Source organism: Lepus europaeus, chromosome 20 (assembly GCF_033115175.1).
Source record: "Lepus europaeus isolate LE1 chromosome 20, mLepTim1.pri, whole genome shotgun sequence".
In the NCBI taxonomy this organism is placed as follows: domain Eukaryota; kingdom Metazoa; phylum Chordata; class Mammalia; order Lagomorpha; family Leporidae; genus Lepus; species Lepus europaeus.
Window position 1 is genome coordinate 43685104 of NC_084846.1, and position 22452 is coordinate 43707555.

Genomic DNA, 22452 nt, shown 5'->3' on the forward strand with positions numbered 1-22452 from the left:
GGAAAGGCAGGGGTATAGCTGGGAGCAAATACAATAGGGTCTTGACACAGTCACCATTTTGTTTGCTTCTCTGCTGTGGACTTCATTCTGTCCTTCTGTCTCAGGGCTTTTTTCCATGAGGAGAAATATGAAAAAAGCAGTTCAGTTTTTAAACAGCACAGATTTGCAAGCAAAAGGAAAAAAAAGATTTTTAATCTCAAATCAGTGCAGAAAATTTTGAAGAGCTGGCACTGTGGTGCTGGGGGTTAAGCTGCTGCCTGCAGCACCAGCATCCCATACAGGTGCTGGTTCAAGTCCCAGCTGCTCCACTTCCTATCCAACACTCCGCTATAGCCTGGGAAAGCAGTGGAAGATGGCCCAAGTCCTTGGACCCTTGCACCTATGTGGGAGACCTGGAAGAAGCTCCTGCCTCTTGGCTTCAGATCAGCACAGCTTCAGCTGTTTCAGCCATCTGGGGAGTGAACCAGTGGATGGAAGATTCTCTCTCTCTCTCCCTCTCTGTAATTCTACCTTTCAAATAAATAAAATAACTTTTTTTAAAAGAAAATTTTAATGTATATAAATATATATGTACATATATATTGTCCAGATTCATAAGTGTTTATGAACAATAACAAAGAACTATACATTCAAAACAAATTGGGGAAATATTTATAAAACAGATTATAAGAGTCCAGTATTCAGAATATACAAAAAATTTTTTTAAGATTTATATTACTTATTGGAAAGGTAGATTACAAAGAAAGAGAAAGAGACAGAGGGAGAGAGAGAGGTAGAGAGGGAGAGAGAGAGAGCTCCAAACACTGGTACACTCCCCAAAGCCTGGAACAGCTGGGGCTGGGTCAGGCCAAAGCCAGGAAATAGAATTCCATCCAGATCTCCCACATGAGTGGCAGGGACCCAAGTACATGAGCCTTGTTCTGTTGCTTTCCCAGGTGCATTGGCAGGGAGCTGGATTGGAAGTGGAGTAGCCAGAACCCAAACAGGTGCTCATATGAGATGCCAGTGTCACAAGCAGTGGCTTAATCGACTGTGCCACACTGCCAACCCCATATATATATACACACATATATATATATAACATATATAATATCAATATACAATATATATTATTCTTAACTTCCATATATGAGGGAAACATACAATATATGTCTTCTGTGTCTGGTTTATTTCACTTAATAATCTCCAATTTTATCTGTTTGTTACAAATTTCAGGATTTAATTATTTTTGTGGCCAAATAATATTCCATTGTGTATACATACCACATTTTCTTTATCCATTCATTCACTGATAGATATCCAGGTTGATTCTATATCTTTGCCATTATGGATAATGCTGCAATAAACATACATGGGAGTATAGGTCTCCCTTTCATATGCTGATTTCAGTTCCTTTGGATATATTCCCAGGGGTGGGGTAACTGGATCATAAGGTAGAAGTATTTTTAGCTTTCTGAGGCCCATCTGCACTATTCACCATAATGACCATACTAATTTGCATTTCTACCAACAGTTTATCAAGTTTCCCTTTTGTAGATAATTATGCAAGAGCTTGTTATTTTTGTCTTTTTGATAATACTCATTCTAACTGTAGTAAGATGATACCTCCTAATGGTTTTTATTTGCATTCCCCCAGTGGAAAGTGATGCTGAACATTTCTTTCAAGCGCTTTTTGGTCATTTGTATTCTTTCTTTTTAAAAACGTCTGCTTAGAACCTTTGTACATTTCTTAAATGGACTCTTCTACAATTAAAAATAAGAATAGAAACAACTCAAGTTAAAAATGAGCAGGAGCAGGCATTTGGCATAGCTGTTAAGACTTGAGATGCCTCCATCTCATACTGGAATGCCTGGATTGGATTCCAGGCTGTACACCTGACCCCAGCTTTCTGCTAATGTATACAGTGGGAGCTGGCAAATGATGGCTGAGCTATCTGTGTCCCTGCCACCCAAGTGTGAGACCAGGAATGAGTTCCAAGCTACTGGCTTTGGCTGCTCCAGCCCCGACTCCTGAGAGCATTTGGGGAGCGAAGAGTGAACCAGCAGACAGATCTTTCTCTCCCTCTCTTTCTCAAATGAATAAACATTTTAAACGAAAAGAAAACTTTATGTTAAATGAAAGATGCCAGACACAAAATACCACATGTTGTGTGGTTCCATATATATGAAATGTGCAGAATAAATTCACATGAAAAGAAAATAGTTGTCAGGAACAGAGGAAAGGAGGAACTGGGAAGATTGCTAAGTGGTACTGGGTTTCTCTGGAGGATGGTAAGAATGTTCTAGAATTAGATTTGTGGATTGTGTGCAAGCTTATAAATACACTAAAAATCACTGAAGTGTGCACTATCACCTAGTTAATTGTATGGCAAATGAATAATATATGCACAAAAATGAATTACACAACTGTGTGTACGTTATGGCTATCATTTAGTTGGGATTTTTTGGTACAATATTTTTGTGTCTGTCCCGGTTTCAAGTCCCAGTAACAAATGATTTTATCAAATGAATACACATTAATTGGCTTTTTGCCTACAAAGAATCCCAAAAACAAATCCTCTTAGAACTCTAGTGTTACAGAATACATATCCCTTAATGGGTTTTTAATATAATCCATTCTGGGAGGTACTCTCATCACGGCCTCTCTTACAAGACTCCTTAGTCATCAATGGTCACGAACTCCGAGGTAGTTTTTCAAACTGTAATAATGGCATTATCCCACCAAAAGGGCTTCCCTTGTAATCATGTTAAATATATTAGAGAGGGAGAGGGAGAGGGAAAGAGAGACAGAGAAACCCAAATACTTTGAATCATCAAGCATGCTATTAGTGGAGAGGGAACTAAAAATTATAAATCCTTGGGACTAGGCAGAATAGTAAGGGTTTTTGTGCAGTATGATTTTGACTGCCTGGAATCAAGAGATACTCGGAAACTCAAATACAAGGAAGAGAGAGGAAGATGGGAGAAAGAGAGGAAGGGAGGGAGGGGGAAGTCTTGGATATAAATTTCTTTTGACAAGAAACTTGTCCATTTTGACTAGAAATCATCTATGTAAGGGTTGAACTCAGCTACATTTTTAAAGTTTAAACTACAATTTTAGAAGTGATTTTAAAAATCAGCTTTAACAGGGCCAGCGCTGTGGCACAGTGGGTTAAAGCCCTGGCCTGAAGCGCCAGCATCCCATATGGGAGACCCAGAAGAAGCTCCTGGCTTCAGATCGGCACTGCTCTGGCTGTTGAAGCCATCTGGGGAGTGAACCAGCAGATGGAAGACCTCTCTCTCTCTGGCTCTTCCTCTCTCTGTAACTCTTTCAAAGAAATAAAATAATTTAAAAAAAAAAATCAGCATTAACAAAATGACTGCATTACTTAACCTAGTGCTATGGGTGTGCAAAAGCAATTCTGACCATTATTTATACATTCTCTCTTATCCTCTGTTGAAATGGGTGGTGGATAGATTACTCCTGGTCTGAGATGCAAACTAGGCCCAAGTCCAAATACATCATGGACTAATTGTATGGTTTTGAGACACTTAATCCCTTCGTCTCAGTTTTCTTATCCATAAAGAAAAATTCCCCTCTCTGTCCCTGCAGTCCTTGAAGAGATAGCTATCATTCAGGTCTCTGGTCAAAATGCCTCATTCTTAGAGAGATATTCCTTGAACATGCCATCTAACATTGCTGCCCAGGTCATCTGTCTGACAGCCATCTTTTTGAATTCTCTGAAAAGCATTTGGGGCTCTTCAGTTATGTTTTCCTGTCTACTTAACTACTCATTTCTCCATTGTAAGCCATCTCTAGTAGAATACAATCTCCAGAGGGCCAGAATGTTTGCCAGTGTATTACCAATACTGGCACAAAACAGACACTGAATAAATGGTTGAAGAATGAATGAATATCAAAGGGGCTCAGGCTAGGAGTCTGTCAGCTTTTAAAGCATCTTCTGGCCGGCGCCACGGCTCAATAGGCTAATCCTCCGCCTGCGGCGCCGGCACCCTGGGTTCTAGTCCCGGTTGGGGCGCCGGTTCTGTCCTGGTTGCTCCTCTTCCAGTCCAGCTCTCTGCTATGGCCTGGGAGTGCAGTGGAGAATGGCCCAAGTCCTTGGGCCCTGCACCCGCATGGGAGACCAGGAGAAGCACCTGGCTCCTGGCTTCAGATCAGCGTGGTACGCCAGCCGCAGCGTGCCGACGGCAGCGGCCTTTGGGGGATGAACCAACGGAAAAAGAAGACTTTTCTTTCTCTCACTGTCCACTCTGCCTGTCAAATATATATATATATATATATATATATATATATATATATATATATATATCTTCTGAGGACCAGAAAAAGGAAACAGATGTGATCATGGCTTTTGAGTGAGGCAGCATTGTGGAAATGGAAGATTTTATTACTCTAATATTCATCTTCCTCAAAGGTTAACCACATGTTTCTACCTAAAACTTGATAAATTATTTTCATAACCAATAAATTCTACACATGGAAAGTGGCTCGCCAATATTCTTAAATAATCTTAGAAAAAAATTAAACTCGAAAGTACTATTATGTCAGGGTCTATGTCAGTCTAAATTATGGTTTCTCAGCGGGAGTTACTTCAAATATTTTTGTCTAGGTAGACAATGGACCTTCAGGAATTTAACATTTTCCCATAGCATTCTGTAGGGGATCAGGAAAAAATAGAGAGAAAACAAAGACTAGTGTGCCAGTGTGTGTGCTTGGGGGTCCCCAGACTGTGCCTGGATGCCTTCTCTGATAGCCTGTCTTCCTCAACTGGTTCAGGAGTGACAAAGTACATGGTTAGACACAGACCTAACCTAATGATGCAACTCTGGCTTCTGTGGTCTTTTTCAAAGTTGATTATAGAAAGTCATATTACTTCATGATTTATAGAAGACTGTAGCATAAATATCGGCTGGACCCTTGCTCAACATGCTGTCATTGGCTTAGTATGAATTCTTCAGTCTTGAATCACTTGCTTTTCCTACGGGGGACTGATGATTTGAAACACTTTGAGATGTCAGTGTGGAATCTTCTAAATCCACACAGCTTCCGGAATCTTATGAAAACATGGTAGTTAAGATTAGAAGCGTTGGAGTCAGCTAGACTTAATGCTTTGGTGAGTAAATAGCAACTAGATAATAGGATTAAATTCTAGTATATAAATAATATATGTGCATATGTATTTAATGTATAGCATAGTAAAGGTCATTTTATGAAATATATGGAAAGCAGGGGTCAATTCTTTAACTCTGCCTCTCCTGTTCTCTCCTTGAATAAGTCACTTAGCTCTCAGAATCCTCAGTTTACTCTTTAAGTTTTTCAAAATTTTTTAAAAGATTCTATTCATTTATTGGAAAGTCAGAGTTATACAGAGAGAGAAGAAGCAGAGAGAAAGAAAGAGAGAAAGAGAGAAAGAGAGAAAGAGAGAGAGAGAGAGAGAGAGAGAGAGGTCTTCCATCCACTGGTTCACTCCCCAATTTGCCTCAATGGCTAGAGCTGTGCTGATCCGAAGCCAGGAGCCAGGAGCTTCCTCCAGGTCTCCCACGTGGGTGCAGGAGCCCAGGGACTTGGGCCATCTTCCACTGCTTTCCCAGGCCATAGTAGAGAGCTGGATCAGAAGTGGAGCGACCAAGACTCAAACCAGCACCCACATGGGATGCCAGCACTGCAGGCGGAGGCTTTACCTGCTACACCACTGTGCCGGCCCCTCAATTTACTCTTTAGATCTTTTATTTTATTTCCAAGATGACTGCTTTAGATTAGTTTTGTGATATGATAAGTAGTGTTCCATGGCCAAATTATGTTCAGAAAACCCCAGGTAATGCATGTCTTTTCCATGCATGTTTTTTCTTAAAAAGCCTTGAGCTCTAATTGACTAATATATGTATATGTCACCAGAGGCATGTAGTTCTCAGAATTTCCCAAACATAATTGATTAGAAAAAAAAGTTTTTATGATTGGATAGCTTGTGAGACTAGAGCTCTAAGAAATATTTTACAAAATATAGGGCTTGCTAATACCCACAGTCCCTTCCAGCTCTAAATTCTAAAGCTTTGGTGTACTTCTTTCTTCTCCATGCCCAGAACTGAGTTCATTAGAGCCGGGCTGCTGGTCTTGTCCATGTTATTTCATCAACATCTAAGCTGCTGGATGTTTCTAGAATCATCCTACACTTTCCACTCCATACTTCATAGAATAGAAAATAGAGTCAATCAACATGTTCACCAGTAATGGTTCATTGCTCCTATCATCATTGTTAATTGCAGAAGTCTACCATGCACGAGCGGAAGAGTGGTCTCTGGGTCACCCTGAAGTGTTCACTCTCACCACGTGTCTATTGGTGATGGATTTCCAGGTAACATAGCACTTGACATTTTTCTTAAAGGATTTTGGATGCTGCTAGGGATGCAGTAATTGAACCATGTTGTTCAATAAGCACCAGATTTATAACATTAGGAAAATAACTTGACCTCCCCGAGCAGCTGATTCATCATTGGTAAAAAGGGAGTGTGAGGACAACACCTGCACAGAACCTGCCCCATTGTCTGGCATAAACAGTATACAAAACATATGCTAGGTTCCTTCTCTTCCTTCCTTTTCTCCTTTTTTCTTTATGCCTTTCCATGTCACATAAACAAATACTATTTTATTTCCATGAACCTAGAGAAGAAAAGGAAATGGACCATCCAAATGTATCATTCCCCCAAGACCCCAAATTAATCGATTTAAAATAGTTTTCACACAGTACAGGGCATTACTCTGCAAGGTGCCAGTGCAGGAGGATTTCCTTTTCCTAAATGAAGTTATAGAACATGCTTTTGTTCATAAAACTAAAATATCTGCACCACTGCATTAGGCAACATATAACTAGTAGTTGTGAATGGACATGTTTCTATGACAGGAGCATGTGCGGTATTTGTATGAGTCACAGGCACTTCAAGGACACCTTACTGATCAGATGGCGGAGAACCTCACCTCGGTGAGGTATCCCAGGGGGTGTGAAATGCACAGGATTACAATGGATGATGTCCATGAGCAGGAATTGTCTGATAAGTCACAGGAGAGAAAGGCCTCCTCCTGGCACATTCACTGACCATGTCAGGTATTCCAGATTCCACTGACAGTCTAGAAAAGTGCTCTTGGACAGTCTTGTGACTTGAATACCCAGGTTTCTGAGAGGTGCCTGGGGGAGATGGGAAGCTGGGGGGAAGAACGGTAACTGCTGTACATTCATACAAGAATCAAACTTGTACTCCTACACTCTCGTGGGAACAATTCTTTTGGTGGCAATGCTGTCTTTTCTGATATGACATGAAGCTGGAAAAAAGTGCACATCCAACAGTCCCCTTAATCGTCATAGTAACTCAGACAGGAAATGATTATTACCTCCATTTCACAGATGAGGAGAACTGTAGTTCAGAGACGTTAAGTAAAACTTGCCAAGTTCATAATGCTAGTATGTGTAGACTTGAAATAGACTTGCTTATTCATGCTGTTTCTACATCCTGTGAATGATAAATGATCCTTCAGGCGATCCTTGCAAAACTTACAAGTAGATTTTAAATTTAGCACACAGAAATGAAAATAAAGATCTAGGGTTCTGCCATAAATGGATTCTGGTAAGATATCTCCAGAATTTAATGAGTCCCATCAAGTTCTACCAAAATATCTGATTTTTATTAAATTCCAAAATCTTATTGGAAGAACCTAGCTGCTGAGTATCAGTAATATACTATGCTAAGTGTTAAGTAAATATTCACTTAGTACTGGTTAGCATTGAGAAACTGTTGAAACAATGATAGTAGAATAATGAAGCTAGAATTTCTAATGAATTTCCCCCAGAGCATATTTTCCTCTAGTTAATAGGACTTTCCATTATAGAGGAAGTGTAGACTTCACCCTAAAATATTCCATTTTGTCTCGAAATTTTACTCCCTCTACATTTTACTCCTTCATTGTACTTCTTTGAATTAAATTTATTTTTTACTGAAATACACTTAATAATAGGCCTAGGAGAAGTATATCTTCTCAGAGTTATCTAAAAATATCTTTATTTCTCACTTACATTAAATCATATCATAGGGTTCTGAATCCTAAAATGACAGTTATTTTCCATCTGCATTAAAGAAGACATTTTCTGATTAATGCATTCCATGTTCCCGATGAGAAACTTCCTGCTAGTCTAACTTTTATTCCTTTCTAAATAATGTCATCTCTCAGATTTCTATTAGGATTTTTTCCTTTGCTAATTTTACAGTTTTATTAAATACATATTTGTATGGATTTTTGTTTATAATTTGCCTTGGCTTACATTCTTGAAGCTATGGTTCTTCAGCCTTGATATTTGAGTATTCCTTCAATCACTGGAAATTATCCATCATCTTCTCAAATTTGCCTCTCCCTAATTCAGTATACTATTTCTTTCCAGAATTCCTACTAGATAAATGTTGACACCTCTCTTTTCTGTACCTCTTAACTCTTATTGCTTCTTGTCTGTATGGTGCTTTCTATTTCAGTGACTGCTCTATCTTTCATTTCACAAATTCTCCCAAAAATCTCTATCATTATTTCTAATGAGGGCTCATTTCAGTGATCACTTCTTATTTCTGGTTCTATACACATTCCTGTCTAGTTTTTAGTGTCTAGCTTTTAAATTATATTCATATTTCCTCCTTTACTTCTCTAGTAACACTAGACTTGTGTATAAGCCACTTCCCTTAGCTTGATAGGTGGGAGTGTAGGTTGGCTACAGGCAAGGTGTTGTGAGAGATGTGGCTACTTGGGACAAGCTGAGACATTTTAAATGGGAAGCTATTAAAAAGTTCTGGTAACAAACTGGCATGATCAGGTATGCACGTCAGATAAAATTCTCTAACAAGATAGTAAGATAGCTCTGAGTAAGTAGACATTAAATTCCAGAAGGCCCTTGTAACTTTCCAGAAGAGACGGGTCTCCAGCCTTGTCAATGAGGCTAGCATGATGGGAAAGAATAGCAGAAAATGAACATTCAGTATACTGATTACGACAGTCAAAATATATCCAAGATGTTTCCTAAGTCACTTTTTGGATTTCTACAAGCTAAACACATTTTCAGCTCTGGTGTGGTTGTTGTTTGTTTGTTCTTGTCATAATTTTACATGCATTTTTGTTTCCTTTTTACAAAACCATTTTAAAGGCATTTTTGTTGCTTGAACTCAAAGAGTTCCGCCTCAGGTTTTACATGAAATTGTTTCAGTTGTTAATAAACAGGAAGTCCTTTATCCTGGAATTTCATCTCCTCTCTTCCCCTCCAGGCCAGTTCAACCTGCTGACAAGATAAAATTTGAGGTAAATCCCAATCAAGTCCTCATTTTTCTTAATAAAGAAAAGAAACTTCTTTATTGCCCTGTAGCCAATGGAGCTTTGGACTATTGGGGAGCATTTGCAGTATGTGACTGCTAAGGCATTTCCCAGCCCCACTTTTCCAGTCAGTGCCCTGGCTGTCTCCACTCCACTCTGACTCAAACCCAGCAGCTTTGAGGGTTAGGAGAAGTTGCTAGTGCTCAGCCTGGTCACTTGAGCCGGAGGCAAATTAGATACGCACTGATTCCATGGCAGAGCATTGGCCAAGATTAGGCCTAACATGAACTCTTGTGGGTTGAAGATTCCTATGCAAGAACAGTCCTTTTTGAAAATTGGGATAATTTGTTTTTGGCAAAACACTGTTTCTTTTTTTGAGAGTGAGAAGAAAAAGAGTGTGGGAAAAGCTTTGGAAATCTTGCAAGACCTCTTGGACATGGACTATGTGTTACAAAACACATTTTTGACGAGTTAAGTGTTAACCAACCAAAAACAGACAGATTGTCTTTCCCATGTTGGCTTCAAAATGCATCAGGGGAAGTGCCATTGCTGAATATGGTTGAGAACTTGCTGAACCCTGTCATTTGCAAAAGAGTGTCAAAGAGTCCATGTAATGACAGGACAGAGCTGAGTTTGTGTGTCCCTGTTTTGCAGAATATGATTGCAACTTTCTGGGAGGAAAAAAAGTGAACAATACCAAATCAAAAGCAGCTCCAACTGTCAGTGGAGGGTGGTCTAGAATAAAAATTTCAAAAGAGGGAGAGATTAGTTTTAAACCATAATGAATTCTAGTTGTCATTGAAAACTCATCCAAGAAAACATTTTATGACAGTTTTTGACAGGCTATGATCTGATGCTTGAAGTCTCCCTGGGGATATGAACTTGTAAGCAGATAATTACAATATATTGTGATTTTATAGCATTCAAGAGAACAAGGAGGGACGTGCTAATTCTGGTGAGACTGGGAAAGATCTTACAGAATTGTTGGTTTTGAAGTGGGTCATAAAAGATGTTCAGACATCCCAGGAGAAGGAAATAGCATACACTAACATTCGGACTCATGAAAGAACATTGTGCCCATACACTAAGAATGAAAGAGTGCTATATACATTGGACTAGTTAGAAGACAGATTTTGAATGTATTCACCATAAGGAAATGATGAGGTAATGAGTATGCTAGTTACCCTGAGTTGATTATTACTCACTGTATACATAAAACATCACATTGTACTTTATAAATCAGTATAAATACTATGTGTAAATCAAAAAGTAATAATTTTTAAAAAAGAAGGGAAAAGTGTAAGTTACAGAAGGTGTGGCTAGATCAGATTGATGCTTCCTGCTAATAGTTGGTTGTTGTTATTTTTTTTTTTTTTTTGACAGGCAGAGTGGACAGTGAGAGAGAGAGAGACAGAGAGAAAGGTCTTCCTTTTGCCGTTGGTTCACCCTCCAATGGCCGCCGCGGCCGGCGCACCGCGCTGATCTGATGGCAGGAGCCAGGTGCTTCTCTTGGTCTCCCATGGGGTGCAGGGCCCAAGCACCTGGGCCATCCTCCACTGCACTCCCTGGCCACAGCAGAGAGCTGGCCTGGAAGAGGGGCAACCGGGACAGAATCTGGTGCCCCGACCGGGACTATAACCCGGTGTGCCGGCGCCGCAAGGCGGAGGATTAGCTTATTGAGCCGCGGCGCCGGCCAGTTGTTGTTACTTTTTACAAAAAAAGATTTTACCTAGTCATGTGTGCAGGGAGCTGGATTGGAAGTGGAGTAGCTGAGATAAACCAATGCTACAGGCATCTCAAGCAGTGGCCCAACTCGTTCAGTCACAATGCAGGCCCCTGGTTGTTCACTTAAATCAGGGATCCCAATATCCAGCTTAAAACTTCTGGTGTTCACTAGAAACAATAGTTTTATTTTCTTGTGAAAAACATACAATCTTAGGATGGTGATGTCAAATCTCTAAAGGAACAAGAGAACTACCCTTTGTATCTAACAGGATTAAAACTATAATGCATTACAGAAAGAAATAAGATTCAACAAAACAGAATCTGGCTCACAGACATGAAGGATGTTTAAATACTGAAATACTGTACATGTCTAAAAGGAGTTCTATTAAAAATGGTAAAAGAGGGGCCAGTGCTGTGCTGCAGCAGGCTAAAGCCTTGGTCTACAGTGCTGCCGGCATCCCATATAGGTGCCGGTTCGAGTCCCGGCTGTTCCTCTTCTGATCCTGTTCTCTGCTATAGCCTGGGAAAGCAATAGAGGATAGCCCAAGTCCTTGGGCCCCTGCACCCACATGGGAAACTTGGAATAAGCTCCTGACTCCTGGCTTCGGATCAGCACAGCTCCAGGCATTGCAGTCACCTGAGGAGTGAACCAGTGGATGGAAGACCTTTCTCTCTCTCTGCCTCTGTCTTTCAAATAAATAAATAAATCTTTAAAAAAAAAAGGTACTGCTGCCAAAAAAAAAAAATGGCAAAAGAATGATAACAAAGCAACAGTTTCAAAGGAGGACTTTATATAAGAATAAAATATCCTTCCATTGAAAATGAATTCTAGTGATTCTAAGAAAGATGAATAAAGATGAATTCACACTCAGAAATATCAATATCACTACAGCATATTAATAAGATAAAAACAGTAAGAGAAAATCTCAAAAGATGTGAGGCTGATAAAAAGAAATTACCTAGACAGGAATGAGAAATAGATACCAGCATTCTCAGAGATAACCTTCAAAGAGCAAATGGAGAGGGTAGGCATTGTACAGTGGGTGACGTGCTGTCTGGGATCCCTGAATTCCATATTGGAGTGTCTGAGAATGAGTCCCACCTCTACTTCCAATCCAGTTTCCTGATTATGCTCACCCTGGGGAAGGCAGCAGGTAGTGACACCCAGATGGAATTCCTGGCTCCTACTTTCAGCCCAGCTCTGCCTGTTGTAGGAACTCTGGAGTTGGTCAAGGGATGGAAGATCTCTCAATCTCTCTCAACCTTCAAATCAAGCAAGCAAGCAATCAAATAATAAATAACCCTTTTTAAAATGGAATAAAAGGGGGGACGGTGCTGTGGCACAGAGGGTTAATGCCCTGGTCTGAAGTGCCGGCATCCCATATAGGCGCCGGTTCTAGTCCCGGCTGCTCCACTTCCGATCCAGCTCTCTGCTACAGCCTGGGAAAGCAGTAGAGTATGGCCTGAGTCCTAGGGCCCCTGCACTTGTGTGGGAGACCCAGAAGAAGCTCCTGGCTCCTGGCTTCGGATCAGCAAAGCTCCGGCCATTGCGGCCAATTGGGGAGTGAATCATCGGATGGAAGACCTCTCTCTCTCTCTCTCTCTACCTCTCCTCTCTCTCTGTAATTCTAACTTTCAAATAAATAAACAAACTTTTTTAAAAACTGGAATAAAAGGAAAACAACCATTAATCATGGAGTTTACACCTAACTAAACTGTTAATTAAAAATGAGTGGAAAATAATGGCATTTTCAAACTTGTAATGTTTTTGGAAGTTAATGATCCTCAGAGTGCACAGATCTACCAGAGTGTGTGCTTCTGAAAGAAGAAAAGCAAGAATAAAGATATTGGAATGAAATTTAACTAATAATAGCAACTACATATCTTTTTCACTATTTCTCACTTTAAAATGTTTGAATTCATTATATTTGTTGTTTGTATTTGTTGTTCTACTTTGGTACTCATGTCAATTTATTATGGTTGTAACCTTTTAATTTTAAAAACTACTGATTTTTAGGGCCAGCACCGCGGCTCACTAGGCTAATCCTCCGCCGGCAGCACTGGCACCCCCGGGTTCTAGTCCCGGTCAGGGTGCTGGATTCTGTCCTGGTTGCTCCTCTTCCAGCCCAGCTCTCTGCTGTGGCCCTGGAAGGCCCAAGTGCTTGGGCCCTTCACCTGCATGGGTGACCAGGAGGAAGCACCTGGCTCCTGGCTTCAGATTGGTGCAGTGCTCCGATCATAACAGCTACTTGGAGGGGTGTGTGTGTGAACCAACGGAAAAAGGAAGATCTTTCTCTCTGTCTCTCTCTCACTGTCTAACTCTGCCTGTCAAAAATAAAAATTAAAAAAAAACCTACTGATTTTTAAAAAGAAAAATTGATCTCCAGATAACAATAACCACACAAGGGAATAGAATTTCAAGTATGGTCTTTATAATGATAATTGGAAAGAGAGGGTGAACTAGATAATTTTCAGCATTGGAAAATTTATAGTTATGAGTATATTAGAAATTTAAAGTGACCACTATTCCAATCTAGTATAAAGTGAGAAAAATATACCAAAAACAAAATTTTTTAGTTCAAAGAATACAGGAAAAAAAAGTGCAAAGAAATAAATGTTCTATAGAACATATGAAACTACATGCTCAAGCTGACTTGCCCCAGGTGGTGGAGTTAGAAATATGCCAGGGGATTCCAATACAATCCCATCAAGGTTGCATGTACCAATGCCACCTCACTAGTCCAAGTGATCAGTTTCAGGTCACAGTAGACCATAATGATAGGTCTAAGAGTCAAAGGGATCACATAAACAAGACTAATCTTGTCTGCTAATACTAATTGATAGAATAAAAAAGGGAGAGAACGATCCAACATGGGAAGCGGGATACACAGCAGACTCATAGAATAGCAGTTGTCCTGAACAGCACTCTGGCCTCGGAATCAGCCCTTAAGGCATTCGGATCTGGCTGAAGAGCCCATGAGAAAGCATGGAAAGCCAAGACACTCTGGCCAAAATAAATAAATAAATAAATAAATAAATAAATAATGACCTAAATGAAAGATCTCCGTGAGTGAGATCCCAGTGGAAAGAACGGGCCATCAAAGAAGGAGATACCTTTCTCTGAAGGGAGGAGAGAACTTCCACTTTGACTATGGCCTTGTCGAAAGAAGATCAAAGTCAGCGAGCTCAGGGGGCTTCCATGGCCTTGGCAACTCATGACTAGAGCCTGGGGAGATTGCTGATGCCTTAAACAAGAGTGTCAATTTGTTAAGTCAACAACAGGAGTCACTGTGTGCTTACTCTCCATGTAGGATCTCTGTCCTTAATGTATAGTTCAATGTGAATTAATGATATGACTAGTGCTCAAACAGTATTTGGCACTTTGTGTTCTGTGTGGGGTCAAACTGATGAAATTTTTACTTAATATATACTAAGTTGATCTTCTGTATATAAAGATAATCGAAAATGAATCTTGATGTGAATGGAATAGGAGAGGGAGTGGGAGATGGGAGGGTTGCGGATGGGAGGGAAGTTATAGGGGGGAAAAAGTCATTGTAATCCATAAACTGTACTTCAGAAACTTGTATCTACTAAATAAAAGTTAAAAAAAAGAACATATGAAACTATATGGTAGAAATAAATCCAAATACATTGTTAACCACAATAAATATACATAGATTATACTTAACAGTTGAAAAGATGACGTTAGCATGTTGGGTAAAACAAAACAGGATCCAATATGCAACCTACAAAATAGGCATCTAAAGCTTAAATACACAGAAATATTAAAAGGAAGAACAATATATCCTAGGTGACTAATAGTCCAAAACAGGCTTATGAGATGACATCAGGTGCATTCATGGTGGTACAGCAATAGACAGAAAACCAGATTGATGTATCAGTATTTTTTTTTTAAGATTTACTTATTTATTTGAAAGTTAGAGTTATAGAGAGAAGGAGAGGCAGAGAAAGAGAGGGGTCTTCCATCGGCTGGTTCACTCCCCAGTTGGCTGCAACAGCCGGAGCTGCACTGATCCAAAGCCAGGAGCTAGGAGCCTCCTCCAGGACTCCCACATGGGTGCATGGGCCCAGGGACTTGGGCCATCTTCTGCTACATTCCAAGGCAAATTAGCAGGGAGCTGAATAGGAAAGTGGAGCAGCCCAGATTCAAACCAGCACCCATATGGGATGCTAGTGTTGCAAGCGGCAGTTTAACCTGCTACGCCACAGCACCAGCCCCTGTGATGACTGTTTTATCAAGACTATGTTACGTCCCCAATTTATCCTCTTTTTTAATGTCTACAGACTGTAGCTTTCACAAGTGTTTTGCTTTGCCATGCATATAACTTTCCCTCAGTTCCTCCCTAATTCCTTCACTGGCAGCAATGTTCAGTTTCTTTCATTTTTTTAAAGATTAATTTATTTATTTGAAAGAGTTGAGAGAGAGAGAGAGAGAGATCTTCTATCTGGTGCTTCACTCCCCAAATGACCACAACAACAGAGCTGAGCCAGTTCAAAGTCAGCAACCAGGAGTTTTTTTGGGTCTCCCATGTGGGTGCAGGAACCCAAGGACTTTGACCATCTCCTGCTGCTTTCCCAGGGACACTAGCAGGGAACTGGATCTGAAGTGGAGGAATTGGGTCTTGAACCAGAGCCTAAATGGGGACAGCAGGTGGCAGTTTTACCCACTATGCCACAATACCAGTCCCCCAACTTATCCTTATTAAGATGATTTGTCTTAATGCAAGATTTTTATGGTATTAATACTGATACATTGGGGCCGGCACAGTGGCATAGCTGGTAAAGCCACTGCCTGTAGTGCCGGCATCCCATATGGGCACTGGTTCGAGTCCCGGCTGCTTCTCTTCCAATCCAGCTCTCAGCTATGGCCTAGAAAAGCAGTAAAAGATGGCCCAAGTCCTTGGGCCCCTGCACTCGCTTGGGAAACCGGGAAGAAGCTCCTGGCTCCTGGCTTTGGATCGGCGCAGCTCCAGTCGTTGTAGCCAATTGGGGAGTGAACCAGTAGATAGAAGACCTTTCTCTCTCTTTCTCTGACTCTCCTTCTCTTTCTGTGTGATTCTTTCAAATAAATAAATAAATCTATTTTAAAAATGCAGTTACAATAATCATCAAATGTCCTCAAGATACAGAAATTCTAAATTAACAAAATCAACAGGAGATATTGACAAGTCCAATGAAGAATTTAACACAATTGTAATAAAATTGATGTTTTAAGCCTATAAATCACTAGTCAGGGGAGCAAATCTTTGAACAATTATATTAATAGCACTCAGGGGGCTAGTGTTAAGAATTGATCTAATATGGGACGGTATATCCAACAAATAGAGAATATGTGTTTTGTTTTTCAACAATGCTTGGAACTTTTAAATGACATGTCTTTAAATGAATGTTCCTCAGGATATTTTGTCTTTTGAACATATGTTTTCTTCTATTTTTCACTCTAATTTACTTTCGATGACTTATGTCTTCCATGTGTTCACTGAAGAGTCATCAAGCCAGTCGGTTGGTGTGTGTGAGGCTGTGCTCAGAGACTGATGCGTCTCCTGGGAGCTGCCCAACTTGACCAATGTCTTCCTCTTCAGCCTTTGAAGAGTCATTAGTGGAAGATTTAGTCACATTGATGTGAACTGAATTTAAACTTGTGGCCTTGAGTTCAGAGGCACCCGAGTTTTCTGAAGAGAAAAATTAAAAGTTTTCTGTCTGGAGCCCTGCCTGCCCTTGGAGTAAGGTGCACAAGTCCGTCCAACAGTTCTTTGTGCTCTTTGAAATTCCTCTGGAAAGAGAGTACAAGGAAGGCAGTAGAATAGACCTAAAGATGGTGGGCATTTGCTGGTGCTCTATAATATCATCACTGCCTCAGAGTCCTTCAGTCTTTTATGATCTTTCTTGAAGAGAACCATAGTGAAGGTACCACAATGGGTCACATTAGATGCTTCCTCTGACCCAAGCCTAACTCTCTAGGTTTCTATTACTGGGCTGGGATGCTTCCTGTTTTTACTTTCCCAGTGCTGCAGAAGAATTAACATGCAGCCCTTCACACTTCACACAGTCTAGCTTGGGCATTGACTGTACCAGGATGAGGGTGTCCATGGACCCTAGTAACCACTTACATCTCCACATCCTTTTTTTTTTTTTTTTTTTGGACAGGCAGAGTGGACAGTGAGAGAGAGAGAGAGACAGAGAGAAAAGTCTTCCTTTTGCCGTTGGTTCACCCTCCAATGGCCGCTGCAGCCGGTGCGCTGTGGCCAGCGCACCTTGCTGATCCAAAGGCAGGAGGCAGGTGCTTCTCCTGGTCTCCCATGCGGGTACAGGGCCCAAGGACTTGGACCATCCTCCACTGCACTCCCAGGCCATAGCAGAGAGCTGGCCTGGAAGAGGGGCAACTGGGACAGAATCCGGCGCCCCGACTGGGACTAGAACCCGGTGTGCTGGCGCCGCAAGGCGGAGGATTAGCCTGTTGAGCCACGGCGCCGGCCACATCACCACATCCCTTTACAATTTATCTAGTCCTTTCCTAAACTGGTTCTAGCTGGTATTACAAAATGTTATGAAATGGGTGGGAGAGGTATTACACTCTTTAGGTAAGAAATTTGAGACTAAGAGAATTTCACATGGCTTTGTGATGAAAAAATTAAAACCTGCATTTTATAAGTCAAATATCACTGGCTGTCACACTCTTCCTGGCTCCTGAAATGCATTTTAAGCTGAGTTAACAGAACAGAGGTTCACTGGGCACATATTCCACTCTGCTGGGTGGACTTGTCAACACCTGAATATATCCAAATTATATATTTGGTGAAGAGTACACACTCTGGAGCCTACTTCTTGGGCTGTCATTATGACTTCACTACACAGCCTAATCTGTGTGATCTTAGCTTCATAAACTCTCTGTATCTCAGTTTCATCAGCTGTAAAATGGGGATATGAATTTTATCCCAGGTTGCTGTAGAATTCTACAACGTATTCAAAATGCAAAGAATAGAACCTGTTACATAATAAGTTTTTGCTTTTGTGATATTGTTGCTATTGTTTTAGTATCAGAAGTACTGGGATCAGGCAATGAGTTTGCAATTTAATTGCTATGATCAAAATGCACCAAACTGTGATAAGCCATGATAAAAGTTAGTTTAGGAACGGGCATTTTTTTTTTTATTTGACAGGTAGAGTTATAGACAGTGAGAAAGACAGAGAGAAAGGTCTTCCTTCCATTGGTTCACCCCGCAAATGGCCGCTACAGCTGGTGCTGTGCAGATCCGAAGCCAGGAGCCAGATGCTTCCTCCTGGTCTCCCATGCGGGTGCAGGGCCCAAACACTTGGGCCATCCTCCACTGCCCTCCTAGGCCACAGCAGAGAGCTGGACTGGAAAAGGAGCAGCCAGGAATAGAACGGGTGCCCATATGGGATGCCAGCGCTGCAGGTGGAGGATTAACCAAGTGAGCCACAGTGCCAGCCCCCAGGAATGGGCATTTTTGCACACAGGTTAAGACACCACTTGGGATGCCCACATCCTGTATCAAAGTGCTTGGATTTGAGTCCTGGCTCTACTTCCAATTCCAATTTTTTGCTAATGTGCACCCTAGGAGGCAGCAGGTGATGGTTCAAGTACTTCGGTTCCTACCACCCAACTAGGAGACCTGGATTGGTTCTTGGCTCCCAGCTTTGACCTGGCTCAGTTCCAACACTGAGAGTTCTTTCTGTATTTATTGTTGTCTCTCTGCCTTTCAAATAAATGAAAATAAAGTTTTCTTATAATAAAGGGAAACATTTCCTCTGTTGATGACATGGAGAAGATCTTTGAGTTGTAACAGGAAAGCCCATGTGGGTCTGCATAAATCAAAGGGTTAGACAGATGTACACAGCTTTGTTGTAGTTGCTGTTCTCAGACAAGGGAGACTGCCATTGCAGCTAGGGTGCTTTTTCTCCTTATTAGATCTTCCCCAACCTTTGTATTTATCTCACTAATCCCATCTCTTCTTACCTCCAGGTGCCTTAGTATGCTTGCCTTTTGAATTTATTTTGGAAAGGAATGGATTTGAGCATGAGCACATAACATGCCAAGAGTCCAATCCTAATGACAACAGAAGTCAACCTGCAAGCCACTGTGGCCTCAACATTCTCACTCTCTCCTTTTTCATCACTTGGGTCTCTTCAGTCCAGAAAGCTTGCTGGATCAAGTGCAAAATTTAAATGTGCCACAGTGAACTACAGTGTCAGGAGCATGCCAAATAAAGCCAACAGGAAACGCTGGATAATTTGAACTGTCTTGATTATCTGGGAAAGATTTAAGTCCTAAACCTCATTTTCTCATCTCTGTCTTTACTCTTTTTGTAGCCTGAAAGTCCCTTCCTCTGGCCCATGGTCTCACACCCGATCTCATAGTCTAACTGCATGATCCATCATAGTAGTTTTGTCATTGTCATTGTCACTGTCAAGAAAACCCTTGACTTCTTAGACTATGTGAACAATTCTTGTGGTTTCTGTGGCCAGTGCTGTGGTGTAGTAGGTTAAGCATCTGCTTTCAGCACCAGCATCCCATATGGGTGCCCGTTCTAGTTCCAGCTGCTCTACTTCTGATCCAGCTCCTTACTGATGGCCTGGGGAGGCAGTGGAAGATGGTCCAGGTGCTCGGGCCTTTGCACCTATGTGGGAGACCTGAGGAAGCTCCTGGCTCCTGGCTTCAGATTGGCCCAGCTCTGACCATTTGGGGAATGAACCAGTGGATGGAGGACCTCTCTCTGCCTCTCCCTATCTCTGTCTATAACTCTGCCTCTCAGTAAATAAATAAATATATATATTTTTTTAATTCTCATGTTTTCTGATGAGAACTACCTTCTCGCTAGCCACCTGTTCCTAACCTCCTGCAATCCTCTTCTAGGACCACTGCTTGCTCTTTGTTCTCTTTGTAGCCTATGCTCTCAGGCTCCACTAACAGGTCTTAGCTGTTGATTTTTTCATGTATTATTTTCATTTTACTTAAAAGACACAGAGATCTTCTGTCAAAACCAGGAGCCCAGAACCCAGCATGGGTCTTCCATGTCATTGGCAGAGACCAAGTAGTTGAATCATCATAGCCACCTTCCAGGGTACACATTAGCAAGAAGTTAGAATCTAAAGTGGAACTGGGACTCAAGCCTAAGCACTCTGATATGGAATGCAGGCATTCCAAGCAGCATCTTAAATCTTGAATCAAATGCCCACTCCTATAGTTTGATTTTCAGGAAGATATCTTCATTTTTTAAAAAAGCCCTGGCATGGGGCCAGCACTGTGGCTCAGCAGGTTAATGCTCTGGCTTGAAGTGCCAGCATCCCATGTGGGCACCCGTTTAAGACCTAGCTGCCCCACTTCCAATTCAGTTCTCTACTAAGGCCTGGGAAAGCAGTAGAAGATGGCCCAAGTCCTTGGGCCCTTGAACCCACATGGGAGACCCAGAGGAAGCTCCTGGCTCCTGGCTTCAGATTGGCGCAGCTCCAGCCATTGCAGCCACCTGGGGAATGAACCAGTGGATGGAAGACACCTCTCCCTCTCCCTCTCCCTCTCCCTCTCCCTCTCCCTCTCCCTCTCCCTCTCCCTCTCCCTCTCCCTCTCCCTCTCCCTCTCCCTCTCCCTCTCCCTCTCCCTCTCCCTCTCCCTCTCCCTCTGCCTCTGCCTCTGCCTCTGCCTCTGCCTCTGCCTCTGCCTCTGCCTCTGCCTCTGCCTCTGCCTCTGCCTCTGCCTCTGCCTCTGCCTCTGCCTCTGCCTCTGCCTCTGCCTCTGCCTCTGCCTCTGCCTCTGCCTCTCCTCTATCTGTGTAACTCTTTCAAATAAATAAATCTTAAAAAAAAAAAAGCCCTGGCAGGTCTAATTAAAGAACAGTTTTGCATCATTTACTTTTCACCAGTCTGTTTGGGCTTGCTTCTAACGATATTGAAACTCCTGGATCTCTGATAGCCATTGTGCATTCTCCATAGTATTTTCTACATGCTGTGCCCAGTTCAATTTTATTGGTACTATAGTGATGGATACCAGTTTTGGCCAATATGGTATAAACCCTATTTTTTATTTCTCTGAAGCTGGGAAGTTATTGGCAAAGATGAAGTTTTATTTTGCATTGTCTGATCATAGAGCCTGCTTGTACCCCAGTATATACTTTCCACTTTTCATAACAAGCTGGAGTCTGGAGTTGATCGACTACAGCAACTTTTTTGTTTTCTTTCCAGCCACCATTTTCCTTCCTTAAGTGTGGGATGGACCCCAACGAAGTGCAGCCACAAAGATAGCCAGGGAGTGAGAAAGGCAGCATAACCATTAGCTATCACTTTCTACTTCCCATCATCCAAGGAATATGCCATTCCTCAGATACAAATAACAGGTTTCTAACACATCTGAAGATCACAACCATACATCTTTAAACATCAGATTCTACATAAAATATAAGCTTCGGCTGGCAAATTTGAGTACATTTCAATTAAACATCAAATCTTAGATTAATATTATTTAAAGTAAATGCATTTGGGAGAAATGGGAGGTTATCAAAAATATAGGAGCCATATTTTCTTTGATTTGTCAGTAGCTAAGGGCTACCATTGTGTTGTAGCAGGATAAGCCTTGCAAGGCCAGCATCCCATACCTGAGTGCCAGTTCGAGTCCCAGCTACTCTGCTTCTGATCCAGCTTCCTGCTAAAGTGCCAGGGAAAGCAGCAGACCATGGCTCAAGTGTCTGGGAACCTGCTACCCACGCGGGAGACCCTGTTGGAATTCCTAATTCATGACTTCAGCCTTGCCCAGCTCTGGCTGTAGCAGCCATTTGGGAAGTGAACCAGATGAAAGACTCTGTCTGTCTCTCTCTCTCTCTCTGCGTCACTCTGCCTTTCAAATAAGTAAATAAATAATTTTATAAAAAGTTAAGACCTAGGCTTTATGGAAAAAGCCCATGTTTTCTTTCTACTTGCATTTGACATTGAGTCTTCCTTCTCCTTCAGCTTGTCAGCTGCGCTGCTCTGTTTTACTTGTTCTTAGTAAACATCTTTACTTCCCTGTCTGGTCATATGAGAGGTATTTACCTTTTTTCTGTATTTCCATATCAGCCACTTGACAGATAGATAGATAGATATAATAGATGTAGAGAGATGTAAACATAGATTTTTTTCCTTCCAAACCTTCTATTGACAAAAGGCTCAAGGCATCTGTGTCCACATCCTGAGACCTCAGCCCCTGCAGCCACAACCTTGCCATTATAGGACTTTCAGACCAGAAGTTGAGCTCATTTATGTTTTGCACTATGACAGACGTATTTTTAGCTGTCAGTGTTATCATTATGTCTGATGGGTTTATTAGCAACAGATTTTAGGCGCTGAGCTAAAGTTTACATAATTGGAACGCTCAACCGATT

At 41.5% G+C, this 22452-nt stretch overlaps 1 pseudogene; it reads right to left on the reverse strand.

The window, feature by feature from the left end:
• Positions 1–20947: 20947 nt before the first annotated feature.
• LOC133749876 (large ribosomal subunit protein eL30-like) lies at positions 20948–21287 on the reverse strand (annotated as a pseudogene).
• Between the last annotated feature and the right edge of the window lie 1165 nt (positions 21288–22452).